The sequence below is a fragment of the Pteropus medius genome, unplaced genomic scaffold (assembly GCF_902729225.1).
Source record: "Pteropus medius unplaced genomic scaffold, Ma_sr-lr_union100, whole genome shotgun sequence".
Lineage (NCBI taxonomy): Eukaryota > Metazoa > Chordata > Mammalia > Chiroptera > Pteropodidae > Pteropus > Pteropus medius.
Window position 1 is genome coordinate 206,129 of NW_024342466.1, and position 14,214 is coordinate 220,342.

A 14,214-nucleotide genomic window follows, 5' to 3' on the forward strand; every position below is an offset into this window, starting at 1 on the left:
GCGAGGGTAGATAATAGTACAATGATATGTCTCTCTGTCTCGTTCCTTATTTAACATTCTAAGAAGCATTTTCATGCTTCACCATCAAGTACAATGCTGGCTTCCGGTTTGGCGTAAGGGGCGTTTATATATTCAGTCCCTTTAAGATTGTATCTCTCCTTTCCCTGTTATGAGTTTATCACATAAATATATACGGAGCTGTATCAAACATCTTTTGCAATTTGTCTCTTTTGAATTTCAGTTTTGGAATTTGGAATTTGTCTTTCTTCTTCGACAACAAAATATGGCAAATTATGTTACAATGTTGCTTATACTGAATCATTTTTGCTTTCTCGGAACAACCCCCCTGGGTTATGATTTACTATTCTTTAAATATGCTGCTGAGTCTAGTGGTCGCTGTTTCATTTAGGATGTTTATACCAACATTCATAAGTGAGAGTGACCTGTAGTTTATTTTTGTGCTGTCTTCATCTGGTTTTGGTATCAATGGTGTGACACCCAACATATGTTTACAATCTCTACATAGCATCTCTCCCTGCCCTCCCAATCCCCTGGTTTAATAAAGGAGCATCCACAGAAGGCAAGTGGGATTTCTTCTGTGGTCAGAATAGGATATCGACCACATGTAAAGTAAATGATATATTTCTGTCACGTGCCAGTCTCTGAGTTTGCTAGCCTTTCCCAAGCCTTTTTGCCAGCACGTTTCTTCCTCCTTCTTCAGGAGAGAGGGAATAGCGATAAACTATGTCCAATCCCTGTTTAGCAATAGTCATTGGTCCAGGACAGGAGTCGGCTGGATCATGTATCTGGCCAAGGAACTGTCTGGTTTGGTCTGTAACTTTGTACATCTGGGCGTTTGCGCGTCAGCAGAAAGACAAACTCTCTTAGTGGGGACATGGGCTCGTTGGCTGTGGGCAGCAAGAGGCCTCACAAAAGATGCAAACTGAGGGTACAGTTCCCACACACCCCGTATGCTCAGCGGCGTTTGTTCTAAGAACAGACGTGATCCGATTCCTCCAGGCAAGAATTCAAGTGAATAATTTTCTGTTCCAAAAGAGACCTTGTGGCTTTCCTTTGGACAATGCATACCTGTCTTCCCAACTGCCACCTCTTTAGAAATCACCCAAGACAAACATCTGCAACCTCTCCATAAAAATGTCACCATGCCACTTGGAGGCATGCAACCCAACAATTCTGGCCTCTCTCCAGAGGCAGGTGTGACTGGAGCCAAGCTGTAGGGAGTGACTTTTTATGAGAGAATCAGCAGCAACTTGTCAAGCACAGCGATGTAGCATTACTGGGTGCCCCTGGGGACGAGCACACATCTCTGAGCATTTACCTTCCCTGTCCCTTCGCAACTTGGATTAAAAATTGCCCAGAGTTCAAATATTTAATGTTCTTCCTTATTTCCCATTCCTGGCGTGTCTCGGGGTAGTGTGGCTTCTTGCCGACCTGTCCCATGCCTCCCTCATCCAGGGTCACGTGCGAGGAGGGCTGTGCTTGCTGTCAGGTCCTGCTTCAGCCTGAGAATCCACCGACGTCCTCTGTGCATTTGGGCAGCTCTCTAGAACAGTCCGCTTTGTGTTATTTTCCTTTCTGGATTGCAGCAGGAGATCGTGAGATCGATTTCATACATATTTCATGATACGTGGTCTGATTTGTTCAGTGATGATGGGATTTTAGTGGCTCGGGGAAGAATCCTTCTACAGAGTGTTCTGCTCTGCAGATGCCAAGCCGCGGTCTTGCGAAGCGAAGCCGAGATCCATCAGCTCTGCATTCCTGGAACGCGGGCTTCCTCCCTGCTCCATTTTCTTCCTATCTTCCTCCGTGGTCCGCCACGCGGTCAGCCTTCTGCAATCCAAGGAAGGCAACACTGAGGATTTGCCATCGCGGTCAAGTGTCCTGTGTGAAGAGCCCTGTTTCATGTGAGCAGTGGATTTGAGGGGTGTGCGGGGTCCACGGTGGGTGAGTGTGAGCGGGGTGAGCGGGAGACCAAAGGGGCTGCAGAGGTAGCAGGCAGCGGTGGGGGCTGGATGGGTGAGTTCAGGGTCTAGAGACCCCAGGGGCCTAGAACACGGTGGCAGCTGGAGCCCCCTGGGCTTCCTGGAGGTGGTTGGCTACACTGGCCCAGAGTGAGAGTCCAACACCCTTGCTGTACTTTACAGTTTCCCTAGCTGTGCCCATGGGCAAGGGGCCTACAAATTATGTTGCATGGTCACGAGCCCAGCCACTGTCGCCATGGTAACAGCTGGGGTTACTGGTCTATGCAGCACACGGAGTCTCTAACTGGGCTCAGGCGGCGAGCTGCGGGGGCTACCGGAGTCATACGCACACAGGTCAGCAATGGTGGTCAAGAGGCATTAGACACATTGGAGAGGTTATGACTTCAACCCCTCCTGGGAACTTTGAGAGACAGAGTCACAGATTTAACGTGAGACAACCTCCACTCCCACCCCACGTTCCCTGGCCAGAGCCGTCTCAGCCGAAGACCAGCAGGATGGTTCTGCCTCATCCCTGGACTCTTGTGGCTGCTCGTCCCGAATCCACCCACGCACCGGCTCACCCCGGCAAGGGGTGGGCTCCCCAGTGTGGGAACCGGTCCTTCCGGAGACGCCGGTTGGCAGAGGCAGAGAAGCCCTCCACACCTGCTCGCTCTGGTGGGTTTCCCACCCCTGCTTGTTGACGCGGAACAGCGAGAGGTCGATGAGAAGCCGCAGGTCCTGGACCCTCAGATTTCTCGAACCCGCCTGCCTCAGTCTGCGTGTTTGCGCCCCCTCCCCCCAGCTGTCGCCCTTCCCCCCTTCGACTCCACCGTCATCCTCTCTCTTCACATCGCGAGGTCTTCTACACCAGCCCTGGGCGGGGCCCGTTTTGTCCCTTGCCCAGCTCAGTCTGTCCCTGTCCCTCCTGCGTTCTTGTGCCCTTGGGAGGCGGGAGGCGGGAGGTGGTGTGGTGTTCGTCTTAACATCCGTGTCGGCTCCCATGCCCCCTTGCCTTGGTAGGAGGTGGCTTTGGCCATCCTCGTTCCATAATCCAAATCATGCAAAGTATCGACCATCTATTTTCTCTTATATCTTCAGTCGGTGTTCGCGTGAGCTGAGCTGTTCCCTCATTTGTCTCTAGCGTTTTGTTCTGTTTGAGAGGTCGGCCTTTTTTATTTCAAACGCCGTCAACTCATTTCTAAACTACGATGTGAACTTGACTGTGTGTATCGTGAATCGTCGGTTTTTTAATCAATATTTTTCTCACTAATAAGTTTGCCCCAACTGAACCCTTGGGGCCGTGACGAAAAGGAAATCCCTTTTATAAAAAGATCCTGAACCGATGTCGTGGGGCCGGCCATTTTGGGAGGATTTTGGTTTTTATAAATATAGTAGTTTCCTATGGCTGCTGGAGTGCAGACTGAGCATCTTAGAACAGCACTAATATATTACCTTACAGTTCTGAAGGTTAGAAGTTCAAAATGGGTCTCCCGGGGCAAAATCAAGGAGTTGGCAGGGCCGCGTTCCCTCTGCAGGCTCTGAGGAGAAGTCGCTCCCTGGCCTTCTCCAGGATCGGGTCATCCCTAGGCTCATGCCACCTTCCGCCGCCTTCAAAGTGGTATCTTCACCTCGAGATCTTTAACTCAATCACAGCTGCAAACCCCTTTTAGCTCATAAGGTAACATGTTCACAGATTCTGGCGATTTGGGTGTGGACACATTTGGGGGTCCGTTGCTCAGCCCACCACAGTGACCAAATCAAAACGCCAAATAGCGCACGTTGACTGAGCAGTGCAGATTGGTCAGGCACTCTGCATGTGTTTCGTCATTTAATTCTTAAAATGACCCCTCTGGGTAGCTGCTGCTACTACCCCAACTGGACCGACGAAGGGACGATGGTTTAGAGAAAACTCGTCCCGGTGCTCGTAAGGGGCAAACCGGTGGCCTATATCTCAGCTCTCTGAATTCTGCCTTCGGTTCCTTAAAAATAAAATATAAAATATAAAATAATAAAATAAAATAAAATAAAATAAAATAAAATAAAATAAAATAAAATAAAATAAAATAAAATAAAATAAAATAAAATAAAATAAAATAAAATAAAATAAAAAACATAACATAACATAAAATAAAATAAAATAAGCAATAATTAAATCTTTAGAAAGGTAATCGATAGGTCTGAAGTTCTCTCAGGAGACATGAGGCAAAGAGGCCGAGAGCCAAACTGTTGGCTGGCTGGATCCCTCTGGCCACCAGATGTCACCATGCGTGCTTCCTACAAAACCATCCCAAGCCCCCTCTGAGGTCCCACCTGCCCTCTGACACCTGTGCACTGGGCGAGTCCATGACAGATTCCCTGAGCTGGGTTCTCTGAATTGGCAGCGGGGACACCCTGAGGGTGGAGGGTTGGAGGAGGATTGTTTTACCCCAAAGGACCTTGTTAAACACACATGCTATTATCCATCTCCCTTCTTCCCTGACTGAAGGCCTGGACTCCTCGGCTCACGACAACAGACAGCAGCTGGGGCTCCTTCCTAGTTGTCCTTTGCCCGTGACCCTGGCATTTTTTGCTTTCGTGTCCAAGTAGACACTCCCTTGGCTACCACTCAACAGAAAACTGGCATCTCTAAAAGCCAAACAAAACCAGCTTGAAAGAAGAAACAAAATCAGTGAACGGACAAGAGTCCGAGCCTTTCATCCTCTCAGCAAGGCGCCTGCAGGTCACGGCTGTGTGGACGGAGTGGGGGAGTGGGGAGAAGCCGCTGTCTCTGGGCTCCCGGGCTTGGGGCTCCCGGGGCTTGGGGTTCCGAGCCGTGGACACCAGGTGCCAGAATTTGCTCTGTGCGCCTCTGTGGGCTGGTGGCACGGAGAGCAGGCTTCCTGCTCTCTCCAGGTCGCAGTCCCTGGGTCTCGGTCACACTGGGAAACGGTGTCATTTGCTGCTGCTTCAAAGGCAGAGCTGGCGCGGTGGCAGCCAGTGCCGAAGGCTGCCCGCTCTCTCCGCCTTTCCTCCCTCTCCTGTGTCCCCTCTCTGGGCCAGGTCTGCCGGGACATCAGATGGCTCAGAGGGTAGGTGCGGTCACTGCGTCCCATTCCAAGGCATGGATCCGGTTACGGACATTCTGTTCTCAACTCTAAAAGTTAGCTTTTGTGGAAGCAAACCCTGCATTTTCAAAAAGCATTATAAAAGGAAGCATTACGTTAAAAAAAGAGATAAAAGTCACCCCAAATCCCGCCACGTACATTAGTCTCTCGAGTGCCCTTTAGAATGTATCATGCAAAACTTCCTCTGCCCAGGAATGAGTTGCTGGCCGCCTCTCCTTCCTCTCTGATCGCTCTCAGATAATAAGAGGCTCTCCGGTTAGTTTCAGTCCTAAAACAGAATCACGCCTTTGATTAGAACAATGCCAGGTTACAGAGCATGCGTGCACGTTACACGCTGTTGCACACGTATGGGCATACGTCCTATGACACAGGCAAAGCTCTGAGGTGAGAATCGTCGTCTACTCTCCTGTCCCAGACACATTCAGCGCTGTCTGTTGTCACAAGCAGAGAGAGGGGACTGCACAGTTCTTTGGGGTCTGGGTAGATTTGTGCCCTGGAGCCGGACTCACGGTAAGGCTGCTTCCTCCGCTCAGGTTCTTTTAGAAATGCCCTCTGCTCTCTTCTCGTTTGTGTTCCTTTGGCCCTGGGCCCTGAGCAGACTCATTGCAAATGGTCCCTGTGACTCCGTGCTCAGCCCATCTCCCTTCTCCAGGCTTCTCACCCTGCCCCGCAGCCACACTGGATTGACTTAAGAGCACCCCATGCCAGCTGCCCTGGGTTGAACAGCATCCCCTAAAAATTCGCGTCTCCCCAGAACTTTGGAGCGTGACCTTATCTGGAAATAGGGTCTTTGCAGATGTAATTAGTTAAGATGGGGCGGGCCCTAATCCAGTGACTGGCATCCTCCCACGAAAACAATGACAGAGGCAGAGGGAATGAGTCCGTGTCACATGCAGGCGGAGACTACAAGCCAAGCAAGGCCCCCAGCCGCCGGGAGCAAGGCGTGGACCGGATTCCCCCTCAGAGCCTCCAGAAGGAGCCGACCCCGCTGACATTTCTAGAATGGCGAAGGACAAGTGTCGTTGTTTTAAGCCGCCCATTCGTGGTACTTCATTATGGCAGCCGCGGGAAACGAATGCACAGACTTTTCCTCTATTAACTCACAGGGTCCCAGGACACACCCGGGCATCGTCTGCCTCGATGAATTCTGGAAGGCAGGCTGGTCCCCAAGGGTGGCCCTCGCCTGGCCCTGCCCGGTCAGCTCTTCCCTTACCCTCTCCATTCCCTGGTGGACTCGATCTGCAGTCCATTTTCTCCCTCTTTGTGGACGAAACACCAGTTCTCAGTGTAACCCAACTTCATCTTGACCGTTCTCTGGGAAGAGAATGGAACCTTGCAGCCCCAAGTGAGCAGACACCTGGAGCCAACAGCAGCTGGAAGAGGCAAGAAAGAGGTCCCCTCTAGAGCCGTGGGTGCGGCCGTCCCCGCCGACACCCTGGCTGGCACCTTGATTTTGGACTTCTGGCCTCCACAAGGGCGAGAGAATAAATTCTGTGGTTTAAAGTCACCCAGTCGTGGTAATTTGTCATGACGCCCTGGAAACTACCACACTAATTATATTATAAACGTTTCCCCATGTTATTAGACGCCGTGGTAATTATTTTTAATGATAGCACACCATTCTGTAGTATAAGAAAGCCAATCAACACTCTATTGTAAATGTTTAATATTTGAAAATTGAACTAACTAAATAATAAGGAATTAGACGCACTCGAACGTACATTTTGAGATCCGGTAATTTCCTTAGGAGGGTTTCCTAGTGGCGGAGCTACTGGGTTGAGGGCCGTACCCTCTGGTCTACCTGTGCTCTCCCTGCTGGAAGCTTATTGCTCAGAGCCTGTAATTTCCGTAAATATTATTTTCTGCTAGCTGGTACAAGACGTGTAATAACCCTATGACTCATTTCTGTAACAATACTTACAAATGCCATTCTCGTGAGAGTGAGAAGCTCTTCTGAAAACCAGGCCGCCCGGTACTTAGCCTGTCTGGGTTGCCCGTCTGACAGATTTTCGTCCCAATTAGCTCATGCCCCTCAATTTTGGGGCCGGTTGTGTATGAAAGGTGCGTTTCTTTGTGCTTGTTCTTTTATGGGTCTCAGCTCTAAAACCAAGTCCTGAACAGCAGCAGCCTGCCATCCTCAAGCACCGAGAACAAACGTGCTTTGGGTCAGTGCCCCCTCTCTCTCCAGTACTTAGCAACCTAAACGCCAGAGCTGCTGGAAGTCCTGTCAGCCCAAGGCATCTCTGGGCATCTTTGTTCTAAAGAAATCAGCATAGAAGAAGTTACTGAAAACTATTTGTATCTAGAGTCGCAGGATCTGGGGTTCAACTTGTATGTGGCCAATATCTAATTATTTTTACCTGGGGAATGTTTGTATCACTTGACCCTGGTGACGTATTCTGGGCAGAGAGAGTAGTGGGCTAAATGAACTCTAGCAGTTTTAACATTCTCTCCTCCTGCAAGTGTTCGAATAGCCCATTCGAAGGGCCTCGGCGGGTTCGTTTCTAAGAGACGGGGCAAACGTGTGTGAACGCCATCAAGCTCTCCTGTGTGCATCACTCGAAGGTGGCATCTGAAGTTAAGACTTTGCCAAAATAGCAGTCACAGAGAAGATCTTGACCCTATTAAACCGATGCGATTGTATCAGGAGCCTACTGCATTTACTCAGTCGAATAAAACATTTGATTGTTATACAAACTACTATCTTGATACACAGGTTATAATTAGAGACGATAACATAAATCATGGAAATATCACCTAGCTAGCTATCATGTCTCATTTGTAAGTTTATAAGAGACCGTGGCCTGCCATAAACTTATAAAAGATGCCTGTGTAATTCTGACCTGGAACCTGAAAATGATTTAAAAAACTTAGTCTAGAAAAAAGCTGATGAGTACAACCAAATAGGAGATTCATTATTAGTTTGGCCAATTCCTATTGAATAATACGCCTTGATTCTAAGAGAGAAACCCAAACATACACACACACACACACACACTAAAAAGTACGAAACAGACGCAAAGTAGCATCTCCGTCCTCGTCCTCTTGGCGTGTTTAAGCCAGTGCTGCTCCTTCAGGAAGAGAGAATGGCAGGTGCACCAGGAGGAACGGCCGTAGCATAAAACCATCACAAAGAAGATGATGTTTCCACGTAACACCTTTTTGCGGTTCACGAAGAGCCAACGGACACCGGTCTCAAGTTACGCACAGCGTCGCCAGGAGACCCAGGGACAATTTAGTTAAACTGTACAGAATTATTTGTCTTCGGTATCGTGTGGCTATTTTGGCTTCCTTGATATTTCTGTTGTGATCCGTTTTTGTGATTTCGTAAAACTCGTCGAGTCTTTAGAATTAGGTGGAACTTCAGAGAGCAGCTGCAGCAGAGGCAGGGGAGTGTCCCCTCTCTCTGGAAGGCCGGCTCAGGGACACCTCAGCCATCTCTCCCAGGGACCGGTTGACCAGCAGGCTTGTGACCTCACTCTGGCCGGGGCTGAGTGAGGGAGAGTCAGCGGGAGGATGCCTGACACATTTTCTTGCTTTACGGGTATATCTTTCTTCTGCAAAGGTGAAGTCGACACGTTGCAGAGGGCAGAGCTGAGAGAATCTGAGACATGGCACGGAGCCGGTGGGTTTAACTAAGCCTCGACCCTGTCTTATACCTGGGCTTCCAGAGCCAATCCATTCCGTATAGGTTAAGGCGTTTGGGGCAGGCTGTATGGCAAGGGTCCCAAGTGTGGCATGCTGTCTCATTGGGATCATCTCATCTTATCCTGGAAACCAGAGGCCTTCAGGCCACGGTGAAGGGCTTGTCTGAGATCCTCGGCTACTTACAGAAAGACTGGAAACCGGGCTCAGCTTCCCAACAACCTGCCCGTAGCTCCCCATCCCACAGTCTGCTTAAGGTCGAGAGGGCCTTCTACATGCCTTTCCAGATGCACCATGCTTTGCGGGGATCAGTGGACTTCTCAGGGGCGTGGCTCTTTAATGTTCAGAGAAGATGGATAACATCAGAGGAACAGTGTTTGTCTGGGAGACCAGAGCCTGGTGACCCCACTTACTGAGATCCTTCTTGGTTCTCGCTCAGGCACCACGGTGCCTGCCTGGGAGGTAACACTGTTGAGTGTTGCGATCGACGGGCCTGGTTCTCGAAATGCCTCCAACGAGGTGTTCTCCAGTGAGACTTTGCCTCTTGATTAGAACATTTCTGCTCACTGCTGTCGTGACATTCAGAAAGGGCTTCGGTTTCCTGAGGACACCTAGCACACAAACGCCTCCTAGCTGTGCCTCTAAAGGAAGAACAGGGGAGGTCTGCTCTCTGCCCCTGTGTCTGGACTTTTTCAGAGAGCGTGGACCTTCTTTGTCTCTCTCTTCTTCATGGCTTCCACGATCTGACTCCTGACTCCACCCCCGTGAGGACACCTTTTTGTGCTACTGTTCTAGGTATTATATTAAGGACAAAGGTACTAGACCACGAATCGGACAGCCTGGCTCTAACTCCTGGAAATGACCTTGAGTAGGCCATTTCAATGACACTCTGCAAAACTTAGTGTCCCCAGGCCCTAGCTCATCTGAAAATAAAGATAACAATGCCCACGAGCACATGTCCCACCCGAGCTGCCCCTCCAGCCTGTCCCACCTGCACCAGCTGGGCACCCACTCGGCGAAAGGCACAGCACCAGGGAGGAAATACGGATGTACGTTGTGACGCGTCATCTAGATGTAAGGTCTTGTCGCCACCATAAAAACGTTCGCCTGGAAACGATATCAAACATTCGATTACTTCTTCAACTCCTGTAGCCTTCCACGTCCATACACCTCGCGTAACTGGCATTAGTGGTAGAAACAAAATGCCATCCTTTTGTGCCCTGCCACCTTCCTCCACTGGAGAAGAACCATGGGGACAGGAAACATTATAAAGGTCATCTGGCTGAAGCATTTTTTTCTACGGTCGTGCGTCACTGGGTTTTCTGAGTGCTGGTTAAACATTATGGATGATTGATGTCCCTGACAAGTCTCGCTTTTGTTTCCTATTTAATCAGTCACACATGAATCAGGGACAACACAAACCTTTACTCTCTGGGAAAGATCTTCGTCAAAACAGATTAAATTGTTTCTGAGTTGTTTAACTCATCATGCAGTTAAAAGCGCCCTTGTGTATATTATGGGTTGAATTCCACCCCCAACCAAAAATAAATAAATAAATTAAAAGATAGGTAAGGTCCAAACCCCCAGCACCTCAGGCTGTAGCCTTGCTTGGGTGATAGATGTGACTCTTTAAGCCGTGATGAGCTCATACCAGAGTACGGTGGGTTTTCATCTAATGGCCAAGTGGCGAAGGCACAGATTGGAGCAACACAGCTGTGAGCGAAGGACCAGCAGGGAGTCGGAAGGCAGGAAGAGGCGGGGAGGGTCTCTCAGGTGTCAGCGTGAGCGTGACCCTGCCGACACGTTGGTTTCAGACTTCCAGCCTCCGGATCTGTGAGAGGGTACCTCTCCATTGTCTCATGTGCCCCCGTTTGTGCAGCTTTGTTATGGCAACTCTAGAAAACGAATGGAGTGTATAAGAATGTTGGGAAGAGGAGGTTTTCCAAGTGATGCTGGATTAGTTGTCTGTTTCTGTGGAACAAATCACCTCAACTTTGCAGCTTACACGTAATTTTTATCTCAGTTTCCATGGGTCGGGAACCGGAGGGTGGCTTAGCTGGGCCCTCTGCCTCACTGTCCCTTACAGGTTGCATCCAGGTGCTGGCCAGGGCCGAGGTCTGATCTGAAGGCTTGACTGGGGCATGAATCACCAGCTGTAGGTGGTGTGAAGGTACCTGGCACCTGGTCTCAGCTGTAGGTGGTGTGAAGGTAACTGAGGAGGCCCATGGGTGGGCCCCGGACACCAGCGGTGCAGGCTCGTCTGTCCCCAGGTACTAAGGAGAGAATGCTCTTCTTGGTCTAACAAGCTAAGTCTTTAGAGATAAAAGGATTGAGTATATTTCTTGATATCAATGGCTGCCTCCATTAAGACTACACGTTCTGTCGTCTTTTTTGGAGCTCATATATTTTTGAAAATGTGATGTTTTCGATGATGCCAAAATAGGTTGGATCGAGGATTGAAGAAATTAAGCTATCTGATCATGCTTTTTGGTAGTATCTTAGGGAAATCAGTGGTGACATCTCTATCTCATCAAATACTGGGATTGATAAGAGCCACATACTGACACTTAGGACAAGTTTATTATGTGACTGACACTGGGTTACATACTTTTATTTACATACTCGATTGCTGTCCAGAGAAAGCCTATTAATGCATATATTTATACACTCTTTTAAATATTTATTGAGCATCTACTATATGCCAGTTACTGGCTGTGCTCGGCACTGGGAATGCGGCAGATAACAAAACAACTGTCCAGATGGGCTTTAAAGGGCATAAATAACCTCATCTCCTGTGCTCAGAGTTCTGAACGGTTTCGCTTGGAAACACAAGTGTTGGCTACACATCAAAATTCCTGCTTTGTTACTAATGGATTAGGAACTATAGTTTGATCCCGAGTCCAAAATTATCGTCTTACTCGTCCATCACGTTGTAGTGGAGACCGGCCGACCGTTTCCGGCCAGGCCTAGCAGAAGAGGAGGGCCCTGAGGTGTGTGGGCAGGAGCGGTCAGCGTTGGCGAGAGACGGGGGCGGGGGACGGTGCTTGCTCACAGTCTCTTCTCTCATGCCCTCCAGGGAGCGGGTGCGGTAGGAATGGCCGAGGTGGGAGCTGTTACAGAGTCGGCATGCATTTCGTGGGAGGAAGAAGTTCTTGAGAGACTTTTCATACTCAAAGGACTTTTCCGCCTCGTGGTTTTCCATGCCTGTGAGCCTTCTGTTTGCTCTGGCCAGACTTACCCATCATTCTCTGGATGGTTCTGTCCTGATCCTGGATCCAGAATGCTTCAGCAAACCGCAGTTTAGATGACTTTTGTGTCCCTGTAAATGCTCCGGTGCAGAAATGCAGTCGAATCCGTCAGCCGGTCTCCGATCACTGAGCCAACTCTGGGCTCTGCGTTTACTTCTTTGTTCCTTCTCGCCCCACACGAGGGTGACTAAGTGGCTCTAACCAATCAGCTGTTTTCTGTTTTTTTTTTTTCCTTGTCCTTTATTCTTTATTCTATAAAAGCTTCCTGCCTTCTGCCCCATTTTGCAGTTTTCCGAATGAAGACTGTCCACATTACGAAATGTTAACTAAAGTTTGTAGCATCTAAGTTGTTTCCTTTCATCCTTCAATACGAACTGGAGTTTTCTGAGACAGCGTGAGAGGACATGCAGTATTTTAAAGGGGAGCAAAATATGTCATCCCAACATATGCCTCTTTAGCATAAGGATTATTTTAAACTGATTATTTTGAGAAACAGCAGACGCAGACAGAGAGCTCTGAAAATGAAGTGGAAGCTGCCCTTTAAAAGGGACATTTCCATGTGATGAAGGAAATCCCCACTGGTGAGGGCGTCTCTCCGTGTGTACCGGGAAGAGAAGGGTGGCTCTAAATCGCAGGAAACTCCTCTCAGTGGGGCAGGCAGGGGCTGGAATCCATATGACAACCTCACCCCCATTCAGCATGGCTTTCCCAGCGGCCGCCCCGTACTACCCAAGCACCTTCTTTAGCTAAAGATGGATTTAAGCTGGTGGTGTTGGCTACCTAAGGGAGTCTCTCATTCTCCCCTGAGCATCTCCCATGCAATCGTGAAGCAGACATGTTAATAAACTCAGTTTGTTTTTCCTCTTGTTAATCTGTCTTTTATTATGGGAATCTCAACTAATAACTCAGAAGCGTAGAAGGAAAATTATTTTTCCTTCTCTAAAATTTCCTAAGTTTATTTGATCAGATTTTTTCTCTCCCTCTCCTTTTTCTTTGGGTCGGGGGGAGGCTGGAGGAGCTTCCCGAGGGATTCTTTGGGAAGTATTAACCTAGTGTTATACTTCACTAAATAAAATTTAAACCCACTGCTGTTGCCTGTTCTTAGCATTGCAACTTGGGATTCATAATTCGTTTCCCACAACACAATGCAGTGAGTGGAAACAGTACAATTAGGGCTGTAATCTGGGCGTATGCAGGTGAGACGAGCTCTCGTGGAACAGTCTGGAAAACAAAGCACCAAGGATAGCGCTGTCTCCAGAAGAGCATCTGCTTGGGGTTGCAAGCAGATTAGGGACATACTCGTGGAGTTCAACCCAGGCTTAACTGGGGAGCTCGCTTTGCCGGAATTCTCGAAGCAAAGCTTTTTAGCAAGCTTAAAATATGTACTCACTTTTTGAATGACCGACCCTAACGTGCATGTTGTTACTTGTTGCCAACTTGTGCCTTAAATCCTGAGTCTTTCTTTCATGTTGACTTTTTCTTAAGAATTAGGAAAAAAAAAAAAAGCCCTGAGTACATGTCTTACAATTATAATCAACTTTAATTACTTGTTGCTATGGAGTTTTGCTTGGTTACAAATTCATCTGCTGCTCCTGTTCAAAAAAAAAATTCAACTGAATAAATTTTAAATCTTATTGGCTTTATTCTATGATTCATGTCAGACAGCATCCCATCTAGCAGACAGAAAGGAACTCTGAAGAGCCGTAGAGCATGGAAGACTATTTATTATAGGCAAGAGAGGTGAGACAAGGAAGTTACTAGCAAAGAATGAATTGTTTCAGGCAAGGCCACCTTCCTTCAGGGGACAACAGGTGTCTGTCAAGCCGATGACCATGGTCATTCCAGATTGACTGGTTTAAGATTCCGCTCCTGGGAGAGGTTGAAATCGTGAAAAAATTAGGTATTAAGTCTCAGTTTGGGGATGTGGGGCTTAGCAGAAGTGACCCCATTTTGGGCCTGTTGTCTCTTTTTAAACACTCTTACGTCAGCTCAAGATTCAGCAGCTGAACAAATATTCTGACTCTAATGAGAGACAATACACATATTTTTTAATAGTTTCAGTCTTTATTCTAGCTACGCCTACCCTAGAAGTGCAAAACAGAACAAAACAAAACAAAACAAAAAACAAACAAAAAAAAACAAAAAAAATCCAACAACAACAAAAAACAAAAACAAACGAACAAACAAAAATCGAGGAGAGAGAGAGATTTTATATGCGTTCTAATACAGATCTTC

General features: G+C 48.2%; 1 long non-coding RNA gene across 1 annotated transcript; it reads right to left on the reverse strand.

The window, feature by feature from the left end:
- Nucleotides 1-8,260: 8,260 nt before the first annotated feature.
- Nucleotides 8,261-12,197, reverse strand: LOC120600533 (uncharacterized). Its single transcript, XR_005652214.1, has 2 exons — nucleotides 11,970-12,197; nucleotides 8,261-10,626 (listed from the first exon to the last, which is right to left on the reverse strand). It is a non-coding gene; the product is annotated as an uncharacterized LOC120600533 (long non-coding RNA).
- Nucleotides 12,198-14,214: the final 2,017 nt, after the last annotated feature.